Genomic DNA, 16,157 nt, shown 5'->3' with positions numbered 1-16,157 from the left:
TGACCCAGAGAGATGAGTTATGTCTGCAAGCCCCTGGCTGGCATTGCTGGAATTCCCGTAGGGAGGCCTTGCCTGGTAAGGGGAAATGGATCTGGGTCCCACCTAAAGAAGCCTGTGTACTTCTGTGCCACAGCCTCTGTACTGTGCTTTGGGGCATACCACCCAGTCCAAACTGCCCAGCCTTTCTAGCACTGGCCAGGTAGAAACACCAGCTACAGGGTGGTGCAGTGGCTCATGCCTGTAATCCCAGCACTTTGGGAGATGGAGGCAGGCAGATCACGAGATCAGGAGACAGAGACCATTCTGGCTAACACGGTGAAACCCCATCTCTACTAAAAACACAACACATTAGCTGGACCGTGGTGGCATGTACCTGTAATCCCAGCAACTCCTGCGGCTGAAGCAGGAGAATCGCTTGAACCGGGGAGGCAAAAGTTGCAGTGAGCTGAATAGGGCTACCGCACTCCAGCCTAGCCTCAGAGTGAGAATGGTCTCAAAAAAAATAAATAAATAAAAATAAGAATTGCTGGTTGCAGTGTCCCGAGATGGCGCTGCTGTGCTCCAGCCTGGGTGACAGAGCAAAATTCCGTCACACACACACACACACACACACGCCACAGTAATGGTGACAGAGCAAGATTCCGTCACACACACACACACGCGCGCGCGCGCCACAGTAATGGCGGTTGCCCCTCTCCACTGGGAAGTCAGTTGTCAGGCAGACTCCAGGCTGCTGTGCAGGCAAGGGAAGATTCCAAGCCAGTGGGTCTTAGTTTGCCACGCTCTGTGGGAGTGAGACACGCTAAGCAAGGCTTTTGGCTCCCGGCTTCAGCCCCATTTCCACTGGAGTGGATAGTTTTCCCGCCTCACTGGAGTTCCGGGCGCCCCAGGAGTTCCAGCGCCGCGGCACGGGCAAAAAGGAAAAAAAACGCTCTGGCAGCTCAGCGCCTGCCTGAGTGACCAGAACAGCTGCCACAAATTGGGTTTGCCTGATTTTGTGCTTGAGACCCAAGGCCCTCGTGGTGTAAACTTTGAAGGAAATATCCTGATCCACGGTTTGCAAAAATCCATGGGAAAAAAAATGCAGTACCCCGGGGCCGGGAGCTCGGTCCCTCAACTGCCTCCCTTGGCTGAGGTAGGGAATTAACTTTGCCCGGTGCAGCTCCCAGGTGAACTGTCACCACACCCTGCTTTTCCTTTCTCTGCCAACTGCCTAGTGAATGACATGAACTGGGTACCTCAGTTGGAAATGCAGGAGTCACTTTGCCATTTGTGTTTGTCTCGCGGAGAGCTGCAAACCGGACCTGTTCCTACGCCGCCATCTTGGCCTGTCCGCTGAGATCGACTTCCTGGAGTTCTGGGCGCCTCACGAACTTACAGGTCTGATATTTTTCTTTCATACCTGGCTTATTTCGCTAAACACAAAGTTCTCCTGCTTCATTCATGTAGCTGTAAATGCCAGAAGTTTTTTCTTTTTTTATGACGGAATAGGATTCTATTGCATTTTCTTTATCCATTCACCCACTGATAGATATTTGAAGTAATGCATTTTTAATTAACTAGATTTCACCATTTCACAATGCTTATATACTTCAGAACATCCTATTGTACATGATAAAAATATATAATGGAATTTTTCAGTTTAATAAAAATTTCAGACACTCTTAAGATTGAAAAACTCAATATGTAAGTTTTTAAAACTTAAAAAAGATTATACACAATACTTAAGAGACAAAAACTGGAAAAATGTTCACAATGTATACTAAAATTGATAATTGTATTAAAAGATAAAGAAATAGGTCAATGTGTGAATGTCCAAATGAAAACGGATTTAAATACAAAACTTAAAAAGTAAACAAGAAGTTCTCATATATGATGATATTCAATTTCACTTGTAAGAGAAAAATACACATTAAAATTAAACTGAAATATTTTCAACCATTAGCATAGGCAAAGATCTAATTGTTTCGTAGCATATTAATATGGGAATTAAGTTCTCTCATACATTACGTTATAGCACATTCTATGTATGTGCTTTACTATTTGATGGTACAACATCCATGGCAAACAATGTGACACAATTTAAAAAAAACAAACACATATTGTATCACTCAACCTAGAACTATTTCTTGGTATTTATTGACTATGTATATATTTGCCTATGAATAAGTTGCATAAAGACCTTCCAAACATTTTGAGACTTTGAGAACATGAAAGAGAACTGATAGAATTAATTGATAGGGAGACTTAGAGACAAAGAAAAAGAAGAGATATTAGTATTTAGTCTGTCAATTTAAAGTGATTTAAGTGATATTTAATATCACTTATAAGAATAAAGAAAACATACAAAAAATGTAGACACTTTCATAAGTAAAATTTTTATTCCCACCAACTAGCTTTAACAAATCCATGTTATTTCCATGTAACAACAGTTGCTTCCTCTTCATTGCTGTGTGATATTCTGTTATTTTGCTATATCATATATTATGTATATATGTATTGGTATATATTTGAGAGTGAAATAGCTGCAGAAAATACTGCCTTTAGTAGACACAGCTTTAAAAGATACTGGCATCACCATTACCAATATCTTTTGACATTTTTTTTTAATCTGTATCTCTGCTTCCTCCTCTATAAAATGGGGGTTAATAGTACTTACCTTATTAAGTTTCCATGAGGATTCAATGAGAAAGTATAGGTAAAAATATTTAGAGCTGTTTCTAGCACATAGCAATCATGTGTTACTTATTTAACGTCATCCTCATCTTCTATAAGATTGTTCTATAATTCTTTATATAATATACTATAGAAATTCAAAATACACAAGAAAATATTTTGACATATTCCCTTGTAATTATATTATTTTCAAAGAGGTATACTTTTATAGTATATTGTTTTATAATTATTCTATCCAGCAATGTAACATTTTGATTTCCTTTATGTTTATTTTAAAATTTACAAATAATATTGTCTATATTTGTAGTGCACAACATTGTATTTTGATACACGTATACATGTGGAATGGTTAAATAAGCTAGCATATGTATTACCTTAAATTTTTTTTTGTAGTGAAAATACTTATAATCTACTCTGTTAGCAATTTCCGAGTATAAAATATATTATTCTTAACTACAGTTAGCCTGTTATACGATAATTTGTCTTTATTTCTCCTAACTGAATTTTGTTACGTCTTTTAACCAATGTATTTTTAAAACCCCACCCCTCAGCCTCTACTCATTACCATTGCACTTTCTATTTTTTGTTACAATAGCTCATGGCTCTATCCTAATTAGCTATTAGAGACCAGGCATTTTACTAGGTCTTTGTTCATTTTCTCAGGCAATTCTTAGGGAATGCTGACTTATTTCAAAGATCCTGTCTCTTGTTTTTACTTCCCACCTCAGCCAGCAGTTGTGCTTCTCTTAGGCACATCAACTACTTACATCCTGATAGGACTATTTCAGACTGCAGGGATTTTTTCCTAATTCTCAGTATGAGTTTTAGATTTATGTTCTATGACTTTTATAGACCCCTGAAATAGTATTTTGGAATGTGGTTACATACTAAAAATATAAAAATTAAGTAATGATTTAATGATATTACTAATTTTTTACCTTTTATTTTATTTTTGAGCAGCTACTAGTGTGTGGCATTTTGCCACCTATTGTTGAAGACTGTAAGATAAGTAAGTGCAGTTTTTGTTACAAGGGTCTTACAAGTCCCATAAAGTCCTATAGAAGTTCAAGCAAAGCATCAATTTCAGAGTATTTTTTTGACATAATATATTTCTTCTCTAATACCTTATAAATACATTTGGCCTGTTAAAATGCATATTGCATAATGACATAAAAAATGATATTCAATCTGTTAACATCTTTCAGAATAGTGTTAAAAGGGAAAAATACTGTGTTAGTCCATTTGCATTGACATAAATACCTGAGGTTGGGAAATTATAAAGAAAAGAGGTTTAATTGGCTCACAGTTCTTCAGTCCAAGAACAAGAAGCATGGTGCTGGCATCTGTACAAGCAGCATGGTGCTGGCATCTGCTTCTGGTGAGGCCTCAGAAAGCTTCCAATCAGAAGATGAAAGACAGAAGGCAAGTCAAAAGGGGCTCTAAGACTCTTTTAAACGACCAGATTTCAGGTGAATTAACTGAACTCTATGAAAGCTCACTCATCACCATGGGAATGGCTCTAAGCCATTCATGAAGGAGCCATCACAATGATCCTATATCCCCCTCAGTCCTAACTCCAATGTTAGGGAATACATTTCAGCATGAGATTTGAAAGGGACAAACATCCAAATCATATTAAATATTTGCCTCAATATTTACTTCAGTAATTTTTATTGTGTTATTAAATTTAAATCAGTAACAAGAAGATTAAGAGGTGAGGCAATGAGCATGTATGGACCATGAAAGAAGGTGAGATGATATTTATGGGGTATACCAGGCAAGGCACATGGCAGGAATGAGTGAAAAGATTTGTGAAAAACTCATGTCCTAATTTCAATAAAAATAAAACAAAACCTACTAGCAACAACTCTACAGGATAAAATTCACGATAAGGCAAAAGTGCTGAGTTTTATATCCAGACCTATTCGATGCCAAAGTCCATCCATCCTAAACTCTTAGGGCCATTAATTGTAGTTCATTCCTAAACCAGTACCTTAGTGGACTACCATGAATGTTTCTAAAATCCTCACCTGCCACACATTCTCCAGACTTTTCTTAGAATGGTCTTAAGCAAATGCTTAATACCATCAATAATCTTTTGATTTTTGTTTTTCTCAAAAATGCTTATTTTAATTTCATATTCCGAGTGTTCTTTCTTGTAAGTAATGCATTAAGATTGTACTAATGAAAAAAAGTCCTAGGCCAAGGCTGGGAGTGATGACTCACTTCTGTAATCCCAGCACTTAGGGAGGCCAAGGCAGGCAGATCACCTCAGGTGAGGAGTTTGAGACCAGCCTGGCCAACATGGCGAAACCCTGTCTCCACCAAAAATACAAAGAAAAAAATTATGTAGGCGTGGTGGCAGGCACCCATAATTCCAGCAACTTGGAGGCAAGAGAATTACTTGAACCCAGAAGGCAGAGATTGCAGTCAGCCAAGATCATACCATTGCACTCCAGCTTGGGTGACAAGAGTGAAACTACCGTTCAAAAAAAATTAATTAATTAATTAAAGGCCTCTTGTCAGTTTCTGTCCCTCTCCCCAGCATGAGTGCATGACAAGCGAAACATAGGCTTAAATAGTTCTTCGTCTCTTGCCCTTGTAATACTTCCTTAACCAAAATGTTATGTCACTTTTGTTTCATGAATAGCAAGAATAACAAAAGTCAGAAAAGGTATTAATCACATTCTAAGGCAGTCTGTTTTAACAGAAAAAATAGCAGAGCCCAGGGTAATTAGATCCTTTCTAAGGTAACTTTAAATATTAGATAATAAGTTAATACATGAATAAGTGAATGATTAAAAGAATCCAAAGTCAGTCCTTCTTTTACTATTTCACAGTGGTATAGCACTGTCATTTTATCATACTATATCATTTATTCTGCAAATACAGAATATTAATGTACTAGTGTAATGAATTTTAACAAAAGTCATTTTATAAAGAACGTGCATGATTATATTTTTTCTATAAATACTGATTTGAGAGATTATGATCTCTTCATTTTTTAAAATTAATTTTTTCTGTGCTAGTGTCAATTAAATGTAATCCAACCCAACCAATATTCTTACCTAGGAATTGGAGCCATGAAATATCATGTTATTAACTGGATAAATAAAGCCTATCTCTTTAGAGTATAACATTTCAAAGTGCTTTGGTGAATTGCAGGTTTTAAGACTACTTACAGCAAGTTTCTTTCCTTAAGAAGAAAAAAAATTGATTTTCTAAGATATATCAAGTATGCTGCTCAGAGTAGGAAAACTGGTTAAAAAAAACAGTAGCTGTGAAAAGCTGAAGAGAACGTGGGTGAGAAGAAAAGCAATTTATTTTGCCTAGGAAACTTTGAAACTGATTTAAACAGGATAAATGATATAAAGAAAGCAGACATTTGTCCAAAAGTGTAAATATAGAAAAAGGGGGGTTGAAGTCTAAAAATCCAAACTGCTTTCAAAAGTGAAAGTAGAGACTAGTTATCAAATACATTTTGTTCAAATTGGTCAAAAGGAAGTGAGAAAAATATTACTGCTTTTTGGAAAATTGCAAATTTATAAATTTTTATTGGCAGTGAAAGAATATGATCTCCTTTCATACTTCCAGATTAACAATTACTTTACCTTTCTTTTCACTTAATCACTTCACCTATTTTTTGGAAAAAAATTGACATTTCCCTTGCCTAGGGAGTGAAGTGGTTATAAGCACTGGCTTTAGGGTCAAGCAGGACTCAGTTTGAATATTTGTCTTATTATTTCTAGATGCATAACAACTAATTTTCTGGAGCTTTCTATACTTTCAGTAATATAGTCCTAAAAATAGCTTGCATATCAACAATTGCTTTAATAATAAAAAGACATATTCATGCAGAAGTTTTATCACAGTGCCAGCAATTGGTAACCATAGTAAACATCCAACATATATTCACAAGGATGAATGTAACGATGATGTTTATGAGTCACACCCTAGCTCTCTCTCTCTATCCCCTTCCCCCATGTATAGATCTATATACAAAATGATGACACAACATGGAAATATCAATACAGTGGATTCTCCATATTTCATGTTCATGAGTTCTGCATCTGTGAATTCAAGCAACCATGGATTGAAAATATACCAAAACAGGAGAAAAAAAGGAATAATTTAGTCTGTACTGAACATATACGGAGATTTATTCTTGTTATTACTCCCTAAACAATACAGAATAACTGTATACATAGCATTTACATTGCATTAGGTACCATAAGTAATCTAGAGATTATTTAAAATATAAGGAAGAATTGTGTAGGTTATGTGCAAATACTAATTACAGTTTTTAATATAAGGAACTAACAAGCAAAATGAGTGTTTGAGGCATAAAATTTAAATTGTAGAAGTTTATTGAGCCAGCTTGAGGGTGTGACCAGGGAAAATGTGAGTCACAGAATCATCTGTGGCTGTTTTTCCCAAAGAAGTTTCCAAGAGGTTTAGTATTTATACATATTTCTTACAAGTAGTGAGAGAGGCAGCAGTGACACAAAGGATTACATACTTGTGAGAAACTTTAGTTAGTGCCCAGGTAAATTTACATTTTATATAAAATAAGTTGAGCATTTGAAGAAAAAGAGAATAGAGGAAGCAGACTTCTAAGGGACGAGTGAAGGAAAGATGAATTTCAACCTGTCTTTGTTCTGTCTATGGGAAAATAAACAAGTAGTCTTTTGAAGTGGCTGGTTTCTGTTTAGCCCTTGGGAAGAAAGCCTGAAGGTTATGAGGGAAGAAGTATATGTAATGAGGCATGTACCATCTCCCATGCCTTTAAGGCCTTGAACTCAGCTTCCAAGGTGTCTTTGGGTTCCCTTGGCCAAGAGAGGGTCCATTCAGTCAGATGGGGGCTTAGAATTTTATTTTTATTTCTCAGGACTTAAGCATATGAAGAGTTTGATACAGGCGGTGCTCGACTTACGACCACGGTCGGGACCGCGGACCGGTCATAACACGATTTTAAGTTGAGTAGGCTATATGTACAGTTGAAATGGTGCACGCAGAGATGGTAGTGCTGCCGGAAGCTGGTCTGCACTGTCGTACGCCCAGCTGGGCAACGTTTGCGCTGCCAGTGGCTAGCGATTGTGGTTGTAAAGTCAAATGGTCGTAAGTTGCATAGGTGGTAAGTCGATCAATATCTATTTACAGAGGGGCCGGGAACCGCACCATGAATACTGAGGGATGAAACTCTGTGTGTGTATATGTGTGTGTGTGTGTGAGTGAGTGAGAGAGAGAGAGAGATTGCGTGCACCATAGTGTGTGTGTGTGTGTGTGTGTGTGTGTGTGTGTGTGAGAGAGAGAGAAAGAGAGAGATTGCATGTACCATAGGCTAGAAAATAACAATGCTATTATTCATTGAACAATTACTCTGTGTGATTCTGAGATTTAAAATTGAATAATTCAATTATATCAACACATCAATACTATTGTTAGTCTCTGTATATAAATAGAGAAACTGAGACAGGGCAGTTAATCGATAGGTCAAGTATGGGAGTGACATTACATGCTATCTGGCTTCTAGCGTCTGTGGTCTTAGATGTTACTCTTTATTGATTTTCAATGAAAAAAATTGAACTTTGAACCCACAAAAATGACATAAGAAGGAATCAGAATCACTCTCTCTGTCTCTTTGGTTTTCAACAGGTTCATCAGCAATCTTTTTACAAATGTGGCAGATAGATTAAGGATTGCGCATCTCTAAAGTAGTGTATTCAAAAGAATTAGTAAATATTGTTAAAGAAATGTTGTGGCCACATACTCTGGATTTTCCCTTTTAAAAAGGCATTCAGCAATCTACAGTTGAGGAATAATTTCAGAACATAAAGAGGGACATTTGAGTTTTCTGGCTTTTATCCCAAATAGCTGCTTAAGAAACCTCTTTCTGTCAGGTTTGCCCAACCTTAAGCAATGGAAAGTAAATTTATATTATAGATCAAATAGAAGTTTTAAAATAATTTTGATCATTTTAAAGGCTCATAGAAATGATTTAGAGAAATTAGGAAATTCCAAAAGGGATTTATAAGGCTTAAATTATAAGGATAAACCTTTCCTGGGGGTCATTTTCTGGACAATTCAACACTGTGCTTTTGTGAAGAGTTAAATTATTGATCTAAATAAACTCTCTATGACTCTTATTGTTTAGCTACTGAAATTTCAAGAGACTAGATTATCAAGCCAATGTGATTTTTACTATTATACACCTCACACAAAAATGTAAGGTTTTTAAAGAATTTTATGTTTTTTCTACAGTTAACAATGTTTCAATTAACTTAGCAGTAAAGAGTATTTTTCACTTATGAAATACTCAAAATAGAAATGAAATATTTAAGGCCTTTGTTATGTGGTAAGCTATTTCTTGTCAGTGATTATTCATTTCAACTGAAATATTTACTTGTAAAGTGCTCTTTGATTTTCTGAACTTTTTATATAAGCAAAGACTGATTTTTTTTATATATTAGAGGGTGCCATTTGCAAATTTGTAGCCTAAAATTTACGAGAATATCATTAACTGATCTCTCCTGATTACCGCCACACTCAGCGTCTGTGATAAACCACTATTCTACTTGCTACTACTGTGAGATTCACTTTTTTATATTCCACATATGAGTGAGAACCATGTGGTATTTGTGCTTCTTTGCTTGGCTTATTTTACTTAACATAGAATCCTCTAGGTTCTTTATGTTGTTGGAAATGAAATAATTTTCTTTTTTTATGGCTTAACATATTCTATTATGTATATATACTACATTTTTAATTGATTGATGTGTTGATAGACACTTAAGATGTTTCCATTAATCATCTGTTGTGAATAGTGCTGCAATAAACATGGCAGTGCGGATTTCTCTCTGACATACTGATCTCATTTTCTTTGGATATATACCCAGTAGTAGGAATACAGAATCATATGGTAGTTCTATTTTTGATTTTTTTGAAGAACTTCAATACTATAGATAATAATGGCTGTACCATACATTCCCACCAACAGTGTGAGTTTTTCTTTCCATACATTCTCACCACCAATTGTTATTTTTTCTCTTTTTGATAATAGTCATCGTAGGTAGGGTGTGGTGATATCTCATTTTGGTTTTGATTGCATTTTCTTGATGATTATGGATAAATAGGAGAAATAAGTTCTGCATTCTAGTGTACAGAAAATGACTGTAGTCGACAATATTGTATTGTGTAATTCAAAGTAACTAAAGAGAGAATTTTTAGTGTTCTCATCATCAAGAAATCACAAGTGTTTTAGGTACTGAATATGCTAATGACCAATTCAATAATTATGCAATGTATTTGTGTATTGAAAATTCACATTGTACCCCATAAAAAGATACAATTGTGATGTATCAATTAAAAACAAAATAAAATTTAAAACATAAAAAACATGAGATAGTGTACCAGTTTTATCACCTAAATGCCACAGGAATAAATAGGTCATTTATTAGGATTATTAGGCTTTTTGTTGGCTTCTTTCTTCATTTTTAATCTGCAAATATACAAGGTTGTGTTACATAATTCTTTAGGTTGAAACGTAAAATGGTGAAAGATGACTTCAACTTCCAGGAGAGATTTATTAACTAGTGGATAATCAGTGTTCCAGCCACTAGAAAAAAATGTATTTAAAAACAAATAAATGAACTAGTTTAAGGAAATAGAGGGCTGAAAAGGCAAAGAGACCTTGATGAGATAAGACTCCAGAGAAGGGTGATTTCATTCTGCAGAATCAGAAGATAATGCACATGTGTTTTTTTTTTTTTTTTTTTGAGCTGCAAATTTGTGGTAATTTGTTATGGTAGCAATGGATAATTAATACATTGCACAAGCAAGAGTAAGAAAATTCACATTGTGCCACAGGGGGCTGTTGCTGAGTAACAAACTAGCAGAAATTTTGACAGAGATTGGGCCTGTCTCAAGCATAGGTTTGTTTAGTCCTCAGAGAATGGAGGAATTTGGACACGAAATATTTGATCAAAAAGTTTTTGAAAAACAAAGGACAACAGCGCTCTTGCTAGGAAAGGAAAATAAATGAGTTTTTTAGTTGACAAATCTGAAGGACAAGGGTTGAAGCTGAGGGAGACCCTGCCTTACCTGGACTGATACCCAGGCTCAAAACAGTACAGTCCCAATGAGAACTGCGATAAACTGTTGGCACTCCATCTCTCCTCTCTTCTGGAATCAATTACATGAATGTTAGTGATTTCAACTTTATTATTTCCTGTATTTTAAAATCACCTTTTTTTTCTGCACTTATGTTTATATATTGCCTCTTAACCGGCCTTCCAATTTTCTAAACATGCTTTCTTCTCTTTTAATTCTAATAAATGACTATCTAATGACATATTACTTTCAGACATTATATTCTACTTTCTAAATGTAAACATGTGATATTCTTCTATACATTTAAATTATCAGTGAGATACTCCATATTCTCATCTATTTTATTCACTTTATCTTGTATTTTCTGTATCATATTGTTAAAAATCATTTAAAGTTATGTATCGGTTTTCTCTGTTATCTGAATAACAATGTTTCTGCTTTCATGGGCTGTGTTCTTTCCACTAGATTCTTTAACATGTGGTTTTGCCTTCTGGAATGTCTATTGAAAAATGAGACTCCAAATAATGTTTTCTTCCTTCAAGAAGGGATGATTAACTCTTCCTTCTGCTAAAATGGGAGAGATAAATTATAGGTAGGAGGGCATAAAGGATGCCAAAAAGCTAAATATTAGGTAAATATAATAAATGTTGGGTAAACATTAACTGTATGAAACAATAATAGTAATGAGTAATATGATTTAAAATATGTGTAACTGAAATTCATGAATATAATAATGTAGAAGACGAGGGAAATAAATGACTTTAAAATACAAACCTCTTGTAATTTCAAGGAAGTCAAAACAGTAATATTTTACAATAGATAGAAATAAGTCAAGATCTCTACATAGCAGAAAACAAAAAGAATGCTTCATTAACAAGTAATAGAGAAAAAAATGAGCTAACAAAATAATATTGAAGTAATACAAATAAAGATCAGAAAAAAGGAATGTAGAAGTATTTCATATAGAAAACAAATAGGGAGATAGATATAGATTCAGACAAATAATTATATTAAGTAATTATTAAAATAATCCAATGGAAAGACTAAATTTTTCAGACTCAATAAATGATGACAAACAGATATTTGGGGCTTCACCCATGACAAATTAATAGAGTCACCATTTTATTGACTTGTCTATATGTATATATGTTCATGAATTGGGTATCATTACAGATTTTGAAGAACATTTACTATATGTACTACATTTCTCACATACAATTATATATTTTCTATGATTACTATTTAATTGATTTTTCACACTGTTACCTATAAATTGCAGCAATTATTGTCTAAAAAGAAAATGAGATATGTTTAACCTAACAAAACTGAGTTCAGTATAAGGTAATTTCTACTTATAAATGTAAAGTAATTACCAATTTCTTAGACAATATTGATGTGCCAAAACTTAAAAATTTTATTTAAAAAAAATATCATCCATTTATTAACAATCACTTAAAAACACTGTTCAACTGACAATGATAAAAATATTCTATATTTGCTCCATCAAATACATAGCAACAGGACTCTATTTCTTTTTAGCTGTGTGCCAATTGCTTTTAGCCCCTATCAGAAATTTACCTGTAGTGATTATTACTGAGATGTTCTATGCATTTTTTTTATTTTATGAATTTCTTCTACATTTGGTAATTGGAATTATTCTGCAACAAAGAGTTGTCCCTTCTCCCCCATTCATAATGCATGAGAATGAGTTAAAAGCATTCATTTCACTCATTAAGCTATGATCCAATACTATGACTCATAATGCATCAGAATGAGTTTAAAATACTCATTTCACTCCTTAAGCTATAATCTAATACCATGATTATTTACTTTGCTACATAAATTGTTCTAGCATTGGCCATTTAGACCTTCAGATGTCACAGGATCTTTGAGGTACTGCTTCACCAGCCAGAAACCTCTATGCCTGGTGGAGCCTTCTTCCTGAGTATTGCTTGCATTCCACTGGACTTGTTTCACGCACTCAGCCTGGCAGACTGTATTTAGCTGGTGCTACCAGCCCAGATATCACACCTGCCAAGGGTGAGCCAGGTGTGGAATGGCAAGGGGTATGTGGGTGAGCAGTGGGTCTGGCCACTGCACAAGAACAGGCATGCTGGCTGCTGTGGTAGGGTGGGCAGCCCCATATTCCAGCACAGATGTCAGCTTTGTGCAAGTCTGCAGCTGGACCAGATGTACTGCATGCCACTTCTACTGCAGGAACCCACATCTGGATGAGGGAAATGCAGTAGCCGAAAGCTGCAGATGCCAGAAGTCACAGAGCCCCAAAAAGGGTGTTACAGCCCTGACCTGGGAAGCCTCTAGTTCTGGGCTCCAGGAAAGGCTGCACAGCTCTTCTCTCCTCCTTGCCCACAGCGTGAAGAAAGGGAGCAGGAGCAGGGGTGCATGTTTCAGCTCTATGTGTGTTACAGCTCTTTCACTTCCACCATTAGGCAGGTCCAACTACTTGTCATGTGTCTAGGAAAAATGATGTATACAGACAACCAGAGGGTAAGCAGGGTGAAGAAGTACTTTATTGAGCAAAAATATGGCTTTTAGGAGACCCGAACTGGATAGTTCCTTTCTGTAGTCATCCTAACTAGTGCAGCTCTTAGCTGCAAAGAGATCCAGAGTTGGTAGCTCCTATACACATGCAGGTCGTCCCAGTGTCTCTGTGAGTCTGGCTGAATCCAGGGTTTTATGGGCTTCCAAAAGGAGGAAATGAGTGCTAATTGGTCCATGGACAGCCATGGATGGGCCCAGAAAAGGCACCATAAATTCTCAATCTGAGCTACAGTCTCCACTGGGAACTGACAGATTATCTCCTATGCTTCGGGCTGTCCCTGGTTTGATGGTGGATCTTCACCAGGGATCCACCCATTTTCACCCAGGAGCCTGTCTACCTCTTGCCATTATCAATCATGTCATCCACAGCATCCAAGCTGTTTGTGCCAAAGGGCACCTTCAAGCCCACACACTAAGTGACCCTCATGCCACCTCGGCCTCCCTCCCATGCTTGTTGGCACTCAAAATCTGAAGGGGGCTGAGCAGGAGGGGGTTGGCCTGTTAGTGCTGCCCTGAGCAGACACACACCCAGCTAGATGGTGACAGAGCCCAGGCTTGGCTTCAACTTTGCTACAAAATTGTAGGGGGCACCAGGAGTGAAGAGAATCCTGGCAGCAGGACAGGTACTTCCAAGCCTGTGGGGGTAGGGGAGCCTCCCAGGTCCCCGAGAGTGCAGGGAGGCCTGAGTTCCCAGCCATAACTTGAAAGGGGGCAGTGCTCCTGCCTGTTCCTGACTCACACCAGCAACTTGGAGCACACAGCTTTGACTCTGCCACTGAAGCCACCGTCTTCACAGTGGCCACTCCAGACAGGCAATTTCTGCCATCACAGATAATTTCCTGTGTACATTTGACATGCCTTTATGCCTTTTCTTTTCTGAGAAGTTCCTTGTTTTTTTGGCCATACCAGATGATCTAGACTTATCTTCAATTGTCTCTATCCCTGCCCTAGAAGTAACCACTTTTCACGGAACTCTGACATTTATTTTATAGAAGAATATTTAGAAACCAAGATCTGAGCACTAGGTATACAAATTGCTACCATCATGAGACTTCTAGACTTTCTTAACACACAGGCCTAGAAAGATTGGAATTTTTCATATATATACAGACATGTATAATTATATACAGACATGTATAATATGTATGTGTGTGTGTGTGTGTGTGTGTTTGTGTTTGCATGTGTGTATGATTATATCATTGCCTCCCACTGGAATCCAGAGCTAGCCTTTCCCCTTCCCTTGTTTATATTTATTTATTGAGACAATGTCTCACTCTGGTGTTCAGGCTGTAGTGCAGTGTCACTCCTTTCCTTATTTATAATTTCACAACTTTCTTCTGTTATGCAGAAACACCTAGGTCTCCTTACCTGCAATAATATATGTGTATGTTTGTTCAATCATATTACACATATAAATTAGTTTTAGAACTACTAATCCTCACTTCTCAAAAACAAATTTAACTCTTTAAGTATAGTGCTTGTGTGCCTCTCTTTTTATCCTTAGGCTTCAGAATCTTGTAGAAACAATTTTAAAGTTACTTTGGTCAGCTCTTTTATTCCCAAGGCCCATAAGGGTGGTATGTGGTTTATTTGTAATACATATAGATTTATTTGTCTCTTACTCCACTAAATGTTCAATTCTACCACATCTTGGTTGCTTAAAAAGAATTATGTCAATTAACATTTACTCTTTGTGGTGTAAAGATATATGACTTTTGAAAAATGCATGAAGCCATGCATCCAACTCTACAAAGAGCTTTATGACATATTTACTTCACAGCAAGATTTCCTCATGTTGATAGTTTGTAGTCAATTCCTGGCCCTATGTTCCAAACACTGACAATGATATTTTTATACATTGCTCTATTCCTTACCTATTCCAGAACATCATATAAATAAAATAAATACAATTTTGTATTGTATTTGAGAGTTTGAGGTCTGGGTTCTTTCAAACAAATTATTTTTCAGGTTTACCCATGTGTGAATCAACAGTTTGTTCTTCAGGTATTACTGATTAGTTTTCTATTGAACTCATTTACTACAGTTCTTAGCCCATTAACTAGTTAAAGGACATCTGTGTTTTTCACAGTTTTCAGTGATTAAGCATAAAGATGTCATAAACATTTGTGTCAAAATCTTCTTAAGAACACATTTTTATTTCCCAGGGGTAAATATCTAGTAGGTATGAAATTGCTGGGTCATGTGGTAGTTGTGTTTAACTTTCTCAGAGATTGTTTAGCCATTTTGTAAAATAGCTGATCCATTTTGCATTCTCACCAAGTAAGAGCATTGAGTCACACAAGAATATGCTGGCCATGATAATTACTCTTTATTTTATCTTAAGTGAAATGGAGAGGCAACACCAACTTGAAGCATGAGAATACTATGATATGATTTATATTTTTAAATGATCACTTTCATTTCATATTAAGGGATCAAGAGCAAAAACCTTGGTAAACTTTGCTAGAAGTACAGTAAAAAGATTATGCCATACACACAAACTCACAGAAACACAGTCTGTCTTAACACACACACATACACACACGCACACACAAATGCACACAATCTTGTTTCAAAAATGATTTCTGTGTCTTCAAATAATGTAAAAATAAAAATTATAACTGAATTATATATTTTTATAGTTTACAAATATGCAGTATTATACTGTTAGGGATATGTCAAATACCTATGTATATTTACATACACACATATATTACTGTGTGTGTATATATATATATGTGTGTATATATGTATATGTATACACACACACACATACACCCACCACCCTCATTTTTTTTTTTTTTTTTTTT

Source organism: Cebus imitator, unplaced genomic scaffold (assembly GCF_001604975.1).
Source record: "Cebus imitator isolate Cc_AM_T3 unplaced genomic scaffold, Cebus_imitator-1.0 Scaffold184, whole genome shotgun sequence".
In the NCBI taxonomy this organism is placed as follows: Eukaryota; Metazoa; Chordata; class Mammalia; order Primates; family Cebidae; genus Cebus; species Cebus imitator.
Note: the sequence above shows the minus strand (reverse complement) of the source record.